This window comes from Trichosurus vulpecula, chromosome 1, assembly GCF_011100635.1.
Source record: "Trichosurus vulpecula isolate mTriVul1 chromosome 1, mTriVul1.pri, whole genome shotgun sequence".
Lineage (NCBI taxonomy): Eukaryota > Metazoa > Chordata > Mammalia > Diprotodontia > Phalangeridae > Trichosurus > Trichosurus vulpecula.
Genome location: NC_050573.1, coordinates 469,104,294 through 469,122,230, shown reverse-complemented (window position 1 = coordinate 469,122,230; position 17,937 = coordinate 469,104,294).

The window sequence follows — 17,937 nt, the reverse complement described above, 5'->3', positions numbered from 1 at the left end:
ATCAAATAAGCTGGATGATTGCCAATTCTCCTATCCCCTTTATATGATGTAGCCATAGCTTCTAGCTTTAGGATCATAACAGATTGAATATTATATGCACATATAGGTATAGATATAGATATAGATATAGATATAGATATAGATATAGATATAGATAGATACACACATACATACATATATATGCATATGTGTATATATGTATATATATACACATGTATATGTACACATATGTGTGTATAATACATATATGTATGTATGTATGTATGCATCACTAGAGGGAAACAAAAGCATGATAAAGCAGAAAAAGCACTGTACTGAGAGTCAGAAAACCTGGGTTTTGGTCTTGGTTCTGCCACTAGTTAGGAGCGTGATCTTGGGCAAATCGCTGTTACTTAATTTCTTTCTACAGAAAATGAGAAAGATTATCTCTCTGAGATCCCTTCCAGCTACAAAATCCTATGAGCCACCCATCTCTGTCCAGTTCTAAAGGTTCAACCAACAGTTCCAGCCTATCTTTCCAACCTGATTTTGTCATCCTTTCATACATTTTACTACTGTTTCTTCCCTGCAAATTGGCTTCCTTGCTGTTCTTCATACATGTCATTCCATCTTTCTCTTCCATGCCTCTGTGTACACTGTCCCCTAACCCTGAAATGTATTCTAGTCTCATATTCATCTTTTAGTACCATGTAATACAGGTAAACACACAGGAGGGCTGGCAGCACAGGTCCACTCTTGATCTGGTCAGATAGTAAGGACAGGAAGACAGCTTCAGAGGGGTTAATGATCTTACTTTAGTCTAGTCTAGTCTTATTGCAAGGGGTTGCTGATAATGGGAGGACCAGCTTCTATGGCATTCCCTAATCACCCTTCTCCTAGGGGCAGGCAAGAAGAGGGGGGAACTACCCTTATGTCTTGATGGGGTCAACTGAGACAGGCACAGCTTGTGCACTCTCCTAAATCCCCTCAAGCCTCAGTGGGGGACTGTTGAGGCAAACACAGATTCCCCCCAAGCCTTGATGGGGACCAATCAAGGCACACACAATATTGCAGCTTGTGCATTCAACCCTAAGGGTTTCCCCACTCACTGACCAGTGCTTTATAGGGCAATTGGCAAAGAAGGCATCTTGCCAGCAATAGCCTCACAATTTTATATTCTCACCATTATATCTCTCTCACACACACATGTGTATATATATACATATACATACATACATAAATACATACATATATACACACATATGTGTGTGTGTATATATATGTATGTATATGTATATAACATATCACCACACAGTTGCAGTGGATATGTATGATTTTAAGCACAAATATTTATATTATTTATCATTATATAATGCTACACAAACATGGTGGAGATGTTTTGAACTATGATAGTGAAAACTCATATCTAACACCTGGGAACAAGAGATTGTCATGGCTATGGATCCTGGGAACTAAACTATAAGAAAGAGTAACAAAAATCCACCTTACAAGCCCTAAAATCTACCTTACTTACAAACCATTAGTCTCCTTTAGAGCTCAGCTTAAATGTCATCTCCTGTATTAGGTTTTTTTTTTTAAAAAAATCTCCCCATTTATTAGCGCCCTACCCCCTTCTGAATTATTTTATATTGACTTATCTGTATACAAGTTAGTAGCATGTGCTGCTACTACATGTTCTTAGTAGAATGAGAACTTGAGAGCAAGGACAGTTTTATTTTGATACTCCTATCTTCAGCACTGACTGTAGTGCAGCAGCAGCCATATCGTGGGTACTTGATAAAAGGTCATGGAATGAATCAATGAATGATTTTGTCAGTTTTTCATTGGAAGAGACAATTTCCAGGGAGAGAACATTTTCAGTCTTCCCTAGGTTCTTTTCATTATTTATAGGGAAATGGGAATGGGAAATGGAACAGGAATGAACAGGGAAAATAAAAAGTCCCTGAATTTGAATTTTGGAAAAATACCAAAATGGCGATTGCTCAGCATTTATGAAGGAGTTGCTTCTGGATCTTCTATGTTCTATTCAACACTGGCCAGTGGTGTATGGTAAAGAGAAAGGCAGCCTTCTCTGCCCTCATACAACACAACAAATTGCATAATATGAAACTCTACTGTAAAGGATAATCTGAAGCATAAACATACAATCCAGGTCATTTTATCCGGGAAGAATAGTAAATGTTATTCTTAACAATACATCTAGTTCCAAAAAAGCTCTATTTCTGTGCCCCGTAATCATATGTGGTACAAAAGTTGTGTTAATATGACTGTCTCTTGTCAGGCAGCTATGATTTTAATTTATATAGGGCTTTGTAGTGACAAGGTGCCTTACAGACAAAGTATTGCAGTGGATCATATCTAGAGTCAGGAAGACCTGAGTTTAAATCTGTATTCAGATAAATCTCTTAGTCTCTTTATGCCTCAGTTTCCTCCCCTGTAAAATAGGGATAATAATAGCACCTGCCTCCCAGGTTGTTGTGAAGATCAGATCAGATATTTGTAAAACCCCCTGCAAACCTTATTGGGCTATATTATAAAAGCTAGCTATTATTATTATATTATCTTTCTTGAAATTCACAATAAGATAAAAATTAATATTTGATTTGATTAATTGATTAATATCAATCCACAGCAAGAGGCTTTTATATTTTATCCTAGAGGTGATAGAAAGCCAATGGAATTTGTTTGCAGTAATGTAAGTTTTTTTGCCTCCGTTGTATGGATGGGAAAACTGAGGCTTTGCTGAAGTTAAGCATTAGGCCCAAGTTCACTGAGGTATTTAGTGGAAGAGCTGTGTTCTTTCCCCTCCACTTGGTTGCTTTTAGAAATTCCTGCATAGTAAAAAAAAAAAGCGGCAGACTTGTTTTGCTGAGTGGAAATACGAAGAAAAAGAGAAAATCATTGGAATCTCATACTTCAGAATTATCTATTGCCTCATCATAGTTTGAAGGTGATTCTGAATTCCAGAAGGCTGACTAGGCAGTCAGTAAACATTTATTAAACATTTTAATATGTTCCAGGTACTATGCAAAGTGCTGGAGATACAAAGAAAGGTAAAAGATAGTCCCTGCTGTCAGAGAACATACAGTCTAACAGGGAAAACAACATGCAAACAGCTATGTGCAAACAAGATATATATGAGATAAAGTGGATGTATTCTCAGAAGGAAGGCACCAAGATTAAGGGGAATTGGGAAAGATTTTCTGTACAAGGTAAGATTGAGATGGGACTTGAAGGAAGGCAGGGTAACTGGGAGGCAGAGGTGAGGACCAAGAGCATTCCAGGCAAGGGGGACAGTCAGGGAAAATGGCCAGTCGGGAGAAGGAATTTCTTACTGAGAGAACAGCAAAGAGTCAGGGTTGTTGGCTTGTGGGAGGAAGGTGTGGAAGCCTGGAAAGATGTGGGAAGATGAGGTTATGGATGGCTTTGTGTGTCAAGCAGAGAATTTTATATTTGATCCTAGAAGTGACAGAGAGAGGGAGTTTGTTGAGCAAGAGTGGGGAGACATAGGCCTACAGTTTAAAACCTCTTTGACAAATGAGTGGAGAACGAACCAAAGTTAGAGGAGACTTCTGGCAGACCAACCAACCATCAGGCTATCCCGGTGATCCAGGCATGAGGTGATGAGGGTGTTCACTAGAGAAGTGGCAGTATCGGAAGGGAGAAGGGCATGTGTTCAAGAGATGTTGCAAAGGTGAAATGGGCATTGGCAACATATTGGGGATGGGAGTGGGCGGTGTGAGATAGTGAGGAATCCAGGATGACTCCTGGATTCCTAGGTTTTGAGCTTAAGGGCTCAAGAAGGATTGCCCTCTATATTAATATAGAAGGCTGTTGGTGAGGATAGTTTAGGGGTAAAGATAATGATATCATTTTTGTTGTTCAGTTGTTTTCTGTTATGTCTGACTCTTTGTGACTCTATTTGTGGTTTTCTTGGCAAAGGTACTGGAGTGATTTGTCATTTCCCTCTCCAGCTCATTTTACAGATGAGAAAACAGAAAAACAGAGTTAAGTGTCCCTGGGTGGGCAGAGTTTAAACTTCAACAGGGTCACACAAGCAGAGAGAGAATCCTGGGAGCATCATGGAACAATCTTTCCGAGGAACCCGGGAACGAGATAAGGTCTTTGTTGGGGGTGGTGTGGGGTTGCACAGTTTAGAAGGACAAACAAAGATCCTGCTTCTCAGGATAACTTCCCGGTAGGTGGGAGTGTTTGAGTTCCTGGGGACACATAGCTCAGAAAGTGATGAATAAAAAGACAAAAGTCCAAAAAGGGTGATAACATACCATCAGAAGGTGAAGGTGATGAGGGGAAAGGCAAAGAACAGAACTCTATCACCAGGGCTCAGATTACAGAGCACTTCCAACTGCCTCCTTCATGGAATAATGTTCATGGAAATGATCCTTCTCAGAAGGAAATCTATCAGCAGGGAGAGACAAGAAAGAAACAGAGATAGATAGAAGCAAGGGGACAGACCAAGACAGAGAAGGAGAGAAACAAGAAGAAAGAAAGCAAATAACTAGTAGCATCCCATCCAGACCACTCCCCCAACTAGCGTTCACACTCACAGCTGAATCTATAGAAAAGGTCTTGGAAACTACAACTTGGAAATCCCTCCTCCTATTTTTAAATAGCCAGTGGGCTAAGCATGTTTAAAAACTAGTGGGGGGTCAAAAAAAAAATAACCACATCCTATTGACTTTGCCCATGGGCTGTTTGTCAATCCCTGCCTTAGAAAGTTGTCTTACTATCTCAAATTATAAGGTCAGCGCTCCTAACATTTTAGCTCATGGGCCCCTACCTATATGATTCCCAATAACAACCACCCAGAATTTTGTCTAGCAAGAGGATTTACTCAAGTAGCATAGCAAGATTAGTAGTTCCAGTCAGTTATTCCCTTCTTGGCTCAATCACAGAGCTATTTATACGCCACGAAGAGATCACAGGGTGTTACATCTTGTTAACACATTAAAACCTCATCATGTGTAATTAGATTTTGTGATTACATATACTGAGCAGATATGAAACAGGGAATCACATCCCCTCTCCTTTTCAAACAAAGGAAGTAAACTTAAGGAATTTGAAACTGTGTAAGGGGAAGCAAGAGGAGGAAGTCCATGGAGGAAACTAGGATCAGACAAGCAAAACTAAAGAGTGTAAAGATTCAGTGAGAAAAAACATAAACTTAATAAGTATGATCCTAATTGCCTATTCATTAAATTACTCACTTAAAAAGAAAATGAATAGAAGAAAAGACAAACCCCTTAACAGAGTGTTGAAAAAACCCATTGAAAGTATTTAGACACATCCAGGCAGAAAATTAGAGGGTATAAGAAAATTTATTTTGAATCAAGCATCACTTAAAAAAAAAACAAGTTTCAATCATGATTTTAGACAAAGCACCAGAGCAAATCAATAGTGCCAAAAGAGACAAATGGGAAGCACATCCTTCAAGGCTTCATAAACAACAAAAAATAGCACTAATAAATATGAGTGTGCAAAATAGCATATTGTCTAAATTCCTAAAAGAAAGGTGAAGCAAACTGCAAAAGAGCATTGATATTAAGACAATAATGTTAGGAGGTTTTAGTATTCTTTTCTTGCATAAATCCAACAAAAAGATAAACAAGAAGGAAAACACATAACAAATTTTTGGAAATTTTAGCTTTGAATGACCTTTGGCAGTTACTGAAAGGGAATATTGAAGAATACATATATTTCAGCATTCTATGGTATGTTACATATTGATCATGTACTACAACATAAAGGAATAATAAATTAATGCAAAAAGTCAGAAAAAATAGGCACATGCTTCATAGGCTATAATGCAATAACATAGTAATTGGTAAAAGATATATAAGTAAAAAATGCAGGGCCAAATGGAAACTGAGAAATAGTTTCCTGAATAATGGGGGGGGGGGTTCAAGAAGCAAGTCATAGAAAACAATAATTACATTAAAGTTAATGATAGCAATAAGCCAACATGTCAAAACATAAAAGATAGAGGCATAACAATATTGATAGGAAAATGTATGTGTCTGAGAACTTATATTAGCAAAAGAGAAAAAGAGAGGATCAATGAACTCAGTATATAATTTAAAACACTAGAAAATAAATATATTGATGATCCCGAAACAAGAACAAGGGATTCTGAGATACAGAGGTGAGAAGGGAGTCCATTCCAGGACTGGGGACAGGTTTGACTGTGCCATACATAAATATGCTACAAAAAATATTCTTAAAAATAGAAAGACAGAAGGCAATCTACTAGACTCCATTTATGAGACAAATCTGGTCCTAATAACCAAATCAGGAAAAGACAAAGCAGAGAAAAGGAACTATAAATCAAGTTCACTTATGAATATTGATGCAAAATTGTAAATAACATCTTTGTTAGCCAATTATAACAATGTGTCAAGAAATGAGCTATTTGTATTCATGCATGGGATGAAAAGATATTTTGATAGTAGAAAATAATTAATATAATAATAAAATATTTATAAAAACCTAATTAGCAAAACAAAAATGGAAATATTAAACAATTCAAACTCACAAAAAGAAATGAGACAGCTATAAATGAACTGCCAAGGGGAAAAGGAACATGGACCAGATGGATTTACAAGAGAATTCTATGAAATATTTGAAGAGCAATTAATATACATGCTACAAAAAATGTTAACTTCCCTAATAGAAATTCTTCAACAGTTCCATAATGCCTCAAGGATAAAATACAACCTCTTCATCATGGCCTTTAAAGCCTTCCATAATCTAGTTTCCACCTATCTTTTCTAACATTTCCTATTGCTCCCTTCATACACTGTTATTTCTATACTGGTCTACTGACCAGCTGTTCCTTCCTTAAAGTTGTCATGTTGTCTCCTGTCTTCATGTTTTGGTACGGTCTTCTCCCCACCCCCTATTTCAAATGTACTGTGTTCCTGCCTCCACTTCAAAGGAGTCTTAGCTTCCTTCAAGGTTTTGTTTAATTGTCACTTCCTCTGCAAAGCTTTCTATGATTTCCCCGGTTGTTAGTTTTCTCTTCCCTGAGAAATTACTTTAAAAATATTTTAATGATTCCTTTTATTTCATATATCACAATTATTTCTAGACAATGAGGAGAGGGGGAAATAGTTGGATAAAGCCAGTATTGGGGTTTAACAAGACGTGATACAACAGGACATATGCAGTTATTCTCAAATGTTTTGGTCTCAGGCCCCCCCCCTTACAATCTGAAAAATTGTTGAGGACCTCCCCATAAAGAACTTTTGTTGATGTTGCTTGTATTTATAGGTATTTTCTATATTAGAAGTGGAAACACCTTAATATTAGTATAAAAATACTTTTGACCTCATGGAGCCCCTGGAAGGGTATTGGAAATCTCAGAAGTTTCAGGATAACACTTTAAGTACTGCTCTATAGTTGTGCAAGTTAACCATAGAGTCAAATAAGGGGAAGGAAGGAAGACCATAGCAGGTATGGTAGACTGGGTGATCAAGGATAGAGTGACTAAAAGTTCCAAGTGAGGACAATGAATAAATTTTAAGAGTGAGGCAGAGTAGGAAATGAAAAGGCAAGAAGTTATGATCAGAGAGGAATTTTACAATTTTGGATTATGAGTGATGATCAAGGGAATGTGATCATCATCCCTGTGGATGTGTGTACTTGAGTGAAGATATAGATCATAGAAGCTGAAGTCATTCACGAACTGGGGGGCTAAGGCATTTGATGGGTCATTGCCTTAAATATTGTAGTCTCTGAGGATGCGAACAGTGATAGAGATAGAGGATAGGAAAATTGTTAGCCAAGTAAGAAATTCCTTGAAAAATGAGATTGAATGATCTGAAAATTACTTGGTTGCTAAAAGGCTGTAGATAGGGAGATAGAGATGAATGAAATGATATGAACAGAAGAGAGGTTGTTGAGTAATGGCACCAAAAGGATGGTCTGAAAGTAACAGAAACAATGAACAAGCTTACTCCTCTTCCTAACTCAGTGTTTTGGGTAGCACGAGCAAAGGAACATCCAGCATTAGAGTGGAGACCTCTTAAACTAAATATGTCCAAGAGAGAACTCGTTATCTTTCCCCCTAAACTCTCTTACTTTCCCTATTACTATAGAGGGCAATGCATCCTATCAGTCTTTCAGGCTCACAACCTAGGAATTATCCTCTACTCATCACCATATCTCATCCCCCATATCTATTCCATTGCCAAAGTCTGACAATTTCACCTCTGCAACATCTCCCTAATATGCCTCCCTCTTTCCTCTAACACTGCTACCACTCTGATGCAGGCTTTTAACACCTCAAGCCTGGACTATTGCAATAGGCTGCGGGCAGGTCTGTCTGCCTCAAGTCTCTCCCTACTCTCCCTACTCCCTACCATTCAGGTCCCAAGGTGATTTTTCCCAATGTGCAGGTCTTATCATGTTATTCCCCTACTCAATAAATTACAATGGCTCCCCATTGCCTTCAGGATCAAATACAAAATTCTCCATTTGGCCTTTATAACCCAGCCCCATCCTGATTGTCTTTTTACATCTTTTTCCCACTACATACTCTTTGATCCAGTGATAAAGGCCCTCTGGCTGTTCCATGAACAAGACACTCCATTTCTGGACTCTGGATATTTTCTCTGTCCCTCCCCCATGCCTGGAAGGCTTTCCCTCTTCAACTTTACCTTCTCATTTCCCTGGCTTCCTTTTAGTCCTAACTGAAACTCCATCTTTTACAGGAAGCTTTTCTCAATCCCTCTTACTTCTAGTGCCTCCCCTCTGCTAATTATTTCATATTTATGCTGTATATAACTTGTTTGTATATATTTGTTTGCATGTCATTTTCTCAGTTAGATTGTAAGCTCCTTGAGGTCAAGAACTGTCTTTTGCTTCCTTTTGTATCCCCAGTACTTAGTGCAGAACCTGGAACATAGTAGGTGCTTAATAAATGTTTATTGATTGATTGCTTGAGTAGATAGTTAAGGATGATTCAGTATCTTTTGAAGAGAGCCAGGATTCTCTTAGTGTAAGAAGATGGAAATGATGGGGTGCTTCAGTGCTTGTGCTTGGACCCCAGTTTTAAAGATCACATTTCTCCCTAGCTCTGAAACACTATCCCTGACAGTTTTCTCCCCAGCCCAATGACATTATGCCTAGCAATAACTTATGAGTGGACCCCAGTAAGACAAACTACCTTTTCCCACAATTATTCACAGTTGCGCCCCAGTAAAACAAACTATCTTTCTCCATCGCAAGAACAAGTTGACCTCTGAAGAAATTCTCTTGTAATAACAGGACTATCTTGTAACCACAGAATTATCATGTATTGATTCCCAAAGTTATATCCAATCCAGAGGTCAAGCTATAGACATCAACTCTCAAAGCTATCTTGCTACTGATGCAGCAGACCAAAAATACACCCCTGAGAAACCTCTTCCCTGGTTTTCAGTAGTGAATGACACCTGTGCCAAGGTTGTAAGTTATCACCTAATTAGTTTATCTGCCAGATAATCCACTATTTTTCCTATATAAACTTTAGCATCACTCCTGCTAAGTTACAAGTGCCTTAAGTAATGCAAGCTTCCTAAGGAACTCTGCCTGTCATATTGGCATTACAATAAACCCTTGCCACCTTGACTTAAAGAATGCTTGAGTCCATGGATTCATTCCAGATGACCCTCCCCTGTAGTCTGGTCTTTGAGGGGTCCCTGAATCCCCCCCAAACCTCATCAGAAAGAGTATGAAGTGAGGAGTCCCAGGATGAAGGAAAGCCAGATGCTTCAGAGGGACATGGAAGCAGACATGTCAGCAGAAGATAGGGACTGTGGGAAGGTAAGGCTGACATGGACAGAGACTCAAGTTTGGGGAGGGGAGGGAGACTGGAAGGATTTTTGAAAAACCAGATTCTGGCTATGAATTATAGATACAGAAGAAGCAGGAGCTGGGAATTTGTGTGCCATAGAATGTGGGAACAACTAGGATTGCCCAGAGAGTAAGATGCAAAGGCAGGCTGTGATTCCAGATCTTTTGAGTCCAAATGCATTCCTCTTTTCACCATATCATGTTGTAGCTCAAGGAGGGCAAGTTGGTCTTCAATTAAAAATATTTATTAAGTATGATTTTTAAGGTAGGTACTATGTAAGGTGTTCCCCTCCCCCAACTCTGCTCCTTGTTCTCTTTCTCACTTGCTCATATGTGCTTTTTATCCCTCAGGTATCCATTGCCTTAAGTGCTGTCCCTGGCTCTCAGATCAAAATCTACATCCTTGTTGTTCCTTCTCACTAAGATATAAGTGACTGATAATATTTTGAAGTAGAGTTTCTTCCTCTCTCTCTGTGGCAATCAGGGTTAAGCGACTTTCCCAAGGTCACACAGCTAGTAAGTGTCTGAGGCAGATTTGAACTCAGGTCCTCCTGACTGCAGGGCCGGGACTCTATCCCCTTTCCACCTAGCTCCCTCAAAGTAGGAGTTCTTAACCAAAGGGCCTATGGATACACATCAGGGGGTTCATGAACTTGGATAGGTTAAAAATACATTTTTATGTATTTTTGTTATGTATTTATATATGTATGCATTATATATCATGTATGTATATATATTTATGTATATATTATGTATTTGCACTAATCTTTCAATTTTAACTTTTCCAGTAGCAATATATGGGTGTGAAAGTCACAATATACAGAAAGCTATGGGGGGGCGGAGCCAAGATGGTGCTGTGAAAGAAGGGAACTACTGGAGCTCTCTCACAAATTCTGCCAGATATGTGTAAAAAAGTGAATCTAAGCAGATTTGAGAGAGTTACAAGTCACTAGTAGACTGAGAGGGAAAGGAGTGCTGGGCAGATAAAAAGGCACCAGAGCGCACCAACTAGGAACAGCAGAGGAATCCAGCCAGCGTGCCAGTCTGGGAGAGCGCTGGGTGAGTGAAACATGGAAACAGGAGCACGTCCAGGGCAGAAGTACCAGCTACAGCAGCCATCAAACCCCATGCCTCTCAGCCCAGGATGGAAGTCTGTTGGAGCTACGGGAGATACCAGTGCAGAGGCCTCCAGTCCACAGCCTAAAGGCTTGAAATGCTCTTTCTTGAACTTCAGGGAGCCATGATGGCCAGGTAATTGTCTCTCCCTCCCTTCCTCACCCAGAGAATACTCCCTTGGGAAAAACAGATGAGCCAGAAGTGGGGCTTCAGTAGTCTTTTAGCAAGAGAAGTTGGGGAGAGGGCCCTTCTTGTGGTGGTGGAAGGAGACTAATGCAAGAAGAGAGATGTCCCAGCAGGCCCCACCTCATCAGAACAATGAGAGTAACTGAGCCTTGAGGGGTATGGAGCTAGTAAACATCAACACCAGGACCCCAGACTTGCCTTTGCACATCCAGGGGAAGTGGCAGACACCAGCACAGACATGTGATGATCCATGCTGTAGAGTAGTCCCAGGGAAGAGGAGACTTCCAGCAACCAGACCACCCCTTCCCCACACCTCACAAAACAAGAGACCATAGCACACAAAGCCAATGAGCAGGCCCACAGATCTCAACACAAGAAGCTTGGGACAGAGGCCCCTGAGCTCCAGGAGCAGAGATCCACTTTAGAAGCTAAGAGGAAAAACCAAAACACTGTGAAAAAGCACACTAAAAAGCCAAAGACCATTGATTCCTATTATGGAGACAGGGAAGATCAAAATACTAATTCAAAAGAGGACAGCATGGACACTATACCCACATCTGAAAACTCAAAAGGGAAGGTGAACTGGTCTCCATCCCAAAAAGCATTCCTGAAAGAACTCAAGGAAGACTTTAAAAAACAAATTAGAGAAGTAAAAGAGAAAATGGAAAAAAGGAAAAAATTCACTGATGAAAACAAACCTTTAAAAAGTAAAATCAGTGAAATAGTTAAGGAGATTCAGAATATAAATGGAGAAAATGTCTCATTGAAAAGTAACATCAAGGAAAGCTCTTGGGGGCAGAGTCAAGATGGTGGCTGGAAAACAGGGACTAGCGTGAGTTCCCCACTGAGTCCCTCCAAAAACCTATAAAAAATGGCTCTGAACCAATTCTAGAACTGTGGAATCTACAAAACAGCAGAGGGAAGCAGGGCTCCAGGCCAGGACAGCCTGGATGGTCTCTGGGTGAGGTCTATCCCGCACAGAGCTGGGAGCAGAGCCCAGCGTGAGTGGTGCGGACCAACCAGACCAGGAGCCAGGCAGAGTGTGCCCTGGCACCCTGAATCAGTGAGCTGCGGCAGTCACCAGACTTCTCAACCCACAAACACCAAAGACAACAGAGAAGGTTAGCGGGAAAAGCTTCAGGAGTAGAAGGAGTTTGTGGTTCGGCCACCGCCCCTGGGGCAGCAGAGGTAGGGGAGCTACAGAAGTACACCTGCAGTTACTTCCGGCCCCAGGCCCACCTGGTGGGAGGAATTAAGTGGCAGATCAGAGCAGGAGTGAAGAACCTGCTGAAGATCTAAGTCCAGTCCGGGTTGGGGGGTCTTGGGGAAGGAGGAGTGCTGGTGTGGCAGAGCTGGTACATCCCCCAGGCATGGAACATAGTTCTCTAAACTCTAAAAGCAGTCATACCCCACTGAAAAACTCAAAGGTCAAGTTAGTTGGCTGAGAATATGGCCAGGCAGCAAAAACGCACCCAGATTCAGTCTCAGACTTTGGATTCTTTCTTTGGTGACAAAGAAGACCAAAACGTACAGACAGAAGAAGTTAACAAAGTCAAAGAGCCTACAACAAAAGCCTCCAAGAAAAGCATGAACTGGCTCCAGGCCATGGAAGAGCTCAAAAAAGATTTGGAAAAGCAAGTTAGAGAAGTAGAGGAAAAATTGGGAAGAGAAATGAGAAGGAAGCGAGAAAACCATGAAAAACAAGTCAATGACTTGCTAAAGGAGACCCAAAAAAATGCTGAAAAATATACTGAAGAAAACAACACCTTAACAAATAGACTAACTCAAATGGCAAAAGAGCTCCAAAAAGCCAATGAGGAGAAGAATGCCTTGAAAGGCAGAATTACCCAAATAGAAAAGGAGGTCCAAAAGACCACTGAAGAAAATACTACCTTCAAAATTAGATTGGAGCAAGTGGAAGCTAGTGACTTGATAAGAAATCAAGATACTATAAAACAGAACCAAAGGAATGAAAAAATGGAAGACAATGTGAAATATCTCATTGGAAAAACCACTGACCTGGAAAATAGATCCAGGAGAGAGAATTTAAAAATTATTGGACTACCTGAAAGGCATGATCAAAAAAAAGAGCCTAGATATCATCTTTCAAGAAATTATCAAGGAGAACTTCCCTGATATTCTAGAGCCACAGGGCAAAATAAAGATTGAAAGAATCCATTGATCACCTCCTCAAAGAGATCCCAAAAAGAAGTCTCCTAGGAATATTGTCACCAAATTCCAGAGCTCCCAGATCAAGGAGAAAATACTGCAAGCAGCCAGAAAGAAACCATTTGAGTATTGTGGAAACCCAATCAGAATAATCCAAGATCTGGCAGCTTCTACATTAAGATATTGAAGGGCTTGGAATACGATATTCCGGAGGTCAATGGAGCTAGGATTAAAACCAAGAATCACCTACCCAGCAAAACTGAGCATCATGCTCCAAGGCAAAATATGGATTTTCAATAAAATAGAGGACTTTCAAGCTTTCTCAGTGAAAAGACCAGAGCTGAATAGAAAATTTGACTTTCAAACACAAGAATCAAGAGAAGCATGAAAAGGTAATCAAGAAAAAGAACAAGAAAAAGAAATTGCAAGGGACTTACTAAAGTTGAACTGTTTTGTTTACATTCCTACATGGAAAGATGATGTGTATGATTTGTGAGACCTCAGTATTAGGGTAGCTGAAGGGAATATGCATAGAAATATATATACATATATATATACACACATATGTTTATGTATATATATATATGTATATATATATATATAAGTGAATGTGCATGTATGTATATATGTATGGGTGTATATATATATAGAGAGAGAGAAACAGCGGGCACAGGGTGAGTTGAAGATGAAGGGAAGATATCTAAAAGAAATAAAATCAAATTAAGGGATGAGAGAGGAATATATTGAGATAGGGGGATAGGGAGAGATAGAATGGGGTGGATTATCTTGCATAAAGGTGGCAACAGGAAGCAGTTCTGTGGGGGGAGGGGAGAGGGCAGGTGAGGGGGGAATGAGTGAATCTTGCTCTCATCAGATTTGGCCTGAGGAGGGAATACCATACATATCTTACCCCATAGGAAAGAAGAGGGAAGAAGATAAAAAAGGGGTGGGATGATGGAGGGGAGGGCAGATGGGGGTGGAGGTAATCAAAAACAAACACTTTTGAAAGGGGACAGGGTCAAGGGAGAAAATTCAATAAAGGGGAATGGGTTGGGAAGGAGCAAAATATAGTTAGTCTTTCACAACATGAGTATTGTGGAAGGTTTATACGTAATGATACACATGTGGCCTATGTTGAATTGCTTGACTTCTTAGGGAGGGTGGGTGGAAAGGGAAGAGGGGAGAGAATTTGGAACTCAAAGTTTTAAAAACAGATGTTCAACAACAAAAAAAAAGTTTTTGCGTGCAACTAGAAAATAAGATACACAGGCAACGGGGTGTAGAAATTTATCTTGCCCTACAAGAAAGGAAGGGAAAAGGGGATGGGAGGGGAGTGGGGTGACAGAAGGGAGGGCTTACTGGGGAACAGGGCAAGCAGAATATATGCCATGTTGGAGTGGGGGGGAGGGTAGAAATGGGGAGAAAATTTGTAATTCAAACTCTTGTGAAAATCAATGCTGAAAACTAAATATATTAAATAAATAAATAAAATGAAAAAAAAGAAAAGTAACATCAAGCAAGTTGAAAAGGAGATAGAGAAGCTAAAGGAAGAAAACAATACATTAAAAATTAGAATTGGGCAAGTAGAAGCTAATGACTCTATGAGACATTAAGAATCACTCAAACAAAATCTAAAGAAAGAAAAAATAGAAGAAAATGTAAAATATCTGATTGGAAAAACAACTGACCTAGAAAATAGATCCAGGAGAGACAATCTAAGAATTATTGGTCTACTGGAAAGCCACACTGAAAAAAAGAGCCTGGACAGTGTCTTCCAAGAAATCATCAAGCATAACTGCCCCAAGGTTCTAGAACCCGAGGGTAAAATAGTCATCAAAAGAATCCACCAATCACACCCTGAAAAAGATCCCAAATTGAAAACTTCAAGAAATATTATAGCCAAATTCCAGAATTATCAGGTCAAGGAGAAAATACTGCAAGCAGCCACAAAGAAACAATTAAAATATGATGGATCTGCAGTCAGGATCATGCAGGATCTTTCAGCTTCTACATTAAATGACAGGAGAAATTGGAATATGGTATTCCAAAAGGCAAAGGAGTTTGGACTACAACCATGGATCAACTATTCAGCAAAATTGAGCATAATTTTTCAGGCAAGGAGACAGACATTCAATGAAATAAGGGAATTCCAGACCCTCCTGATGAAAAGGCCAAAGCTCAATGGAAAATTTGATCTTCAAATACAAAACTCAAGAGAGACATAAAAAGGTAAACAGGGAAAAAAAACCCCACTGTTAATCAATAAGGCAAATTATTTACATCCTTATATAAGATATATATTGTTTATATATGTTTTATATGTATGTCAATCTTGAGAATAGTACAGTTATTATGACAATTGAAAGGGATATACATAGGCTGTGGGTGTCAGTATAAAATAACTGATATAATGTTAAAAAAACATGATTAAGAGATAGAAAGGGATGGTTCTGGGAGAAGACATAAGGAGGTAGTAGAAAAGGGTAAATTACATCACACAAAGAGGCACAAAAACACATTATAGTAGAGGGAAAGAAGGGAGGGAGAAGAGCAGTATTTGAACTTTACTCTCATTGGATTTGGTTCAAGAAGGGAATAACATACCCTGGTAAGTACAGAAATCAAATTTGTCCTACAGGCAGTAGGAGGGGAAAGGGGAAATAAAAGGAAGGGGGGTGGTCAGAAGGGAGGGAGGAAGCAGCAAGGCGAAAAAGGTAAAGTAAGAGAGGGGAATCAAGAGGGAGGGTAAAACTGAGGAAGGAGGTGGACAAAAGCAAAACTCTTTTGAGGAGTGGAAGGGAGAGGGGAGAAATAAAAGCATAAACGGGAGAAAAAGATGGAGAAAAAGACACATAGTAATCATAACTGTGAATGTGAATGGGATGAACTCTCCCATAAAATGGAAGTGGATAGCAGAATGGATTAAAAACCATAACCCTACAATATGTTGTTTACAAGAAACACATTTGAAACAGGGGGATACACAAAAGATAAAGGCAAAAGGCTGGAGTAGAATATATTGTGCTTCAGCTAAAGTAAAAAAAAAGCAGGGGTAGTAATCTCAGACAAAGCAAAAGCAAAGATAGATCCAAATAAAAGAGATACAGAAGCACACTATATACTGCTCAGTGGCACCATAGACAATGAAGCAATATCATTATTTAACATATATGCACCAAGTGGTATAGCATGCAGATTCTTAGAGGAGAAGTTAATGGAGTTGCAGGCAGAAATAGAGAGCAAAACTATGCTGGGGGGGGATCTCAACCTCCCCCTCTCTGAATTTGATAAATCTAACCTCAAAATAAACAAGAAAGAAATTAAGGAGGTGAATAGTATTTTAGAAAAGGCAGATATTATAGACCTCTGAAGAAAACTGAATGAGGATAAAAAGGAATATTTTTTTTTCAGTGGTATATGGCACATGCCCAAAAACTGACCATATACTAGGGCACAATCCAGTGCAGAAAGGCAGAAGTAGTCAATGCATCCTTTTCAGATCATGATGCAATAAAAATTATTTGTAATAAAGGACCGTGCTCATTATCACCCCTACTATTCAATTTGGTACTAGAAACGTTAGCTTTAGCAATAAGAGAAGAAAAAGAAGTTGAAGGAATTAGAATAGGCAAAGGAGAAACTAAATTCTCACTTTTTGCAGATGATATGATGATTTACTTAGAGAATCCTAGAGAACCAAGTAAAAAACTACTTGAAATAATAAAGAACTTTAGCAAAGTTACCAGATATAAAATAAACCCACATAAATCCTCGGCATTCCTATACATTATTAACAAAGCCCAACAGCGAGAGACAGAAAAAGAAAGTCCATTTAAAGTTACTGTAGACACTATAAAATATTTGGGAGTCTATCTGCTAAGACAAACCCAGGGCCTATATGAACATAATTATGAAACACTTTTCACACAAATAAAGTCAGATCTAAATAAATGGAAAAACATCAGTTGCTCGTGGTTAGGCTGAGCTAATATAATAAAAATGACAATTTTTACCTAAATTAATTTACTTATTCAGTGCCATACCAATTGAGCTACCAAAAAATTATTTTACAAAGCTGGATAAAATAATAACAAAATTCATCTGGAAGAGCAAGAGGTCCAGAATATCAAGGGAATTAATGAAAAGAAATGCTAGGGAAGGTGGCTTAGCCATACCAGATATTAAACTGTAGTATAAAGCAGCAGTTATCAAAACTACTTGGTACTGGCTAAGAAACAGAGTAGTGGATCAGTGAAGTAGGTTAGCTACACAAGATGCAGTAGTCAATGACCATAGGAATCTACTCTTTGATAAACCCAAAGAATCCAGATTTCACAAATCCACATATTTCACAAAAACTGTTGGGAAAATTGGAAAATGGTATGGCAGAAACTGGGCATAGAACAATATCTTACATCATATACCAAAATAAAGTCAAAATGGGTTCATGATGTAGGAATCAAGGCTGATACTATAAGCAATTTGGGAGAGCAAGGAATAGTTTACCTATCAGATTTATGGGAAAGGAAAGAATTCATGACACAACAAGAGATAGAGAGCATTACAGAATGCAAAATGGATAATTTTGATTATGGGAAATTGAAAAGTTTT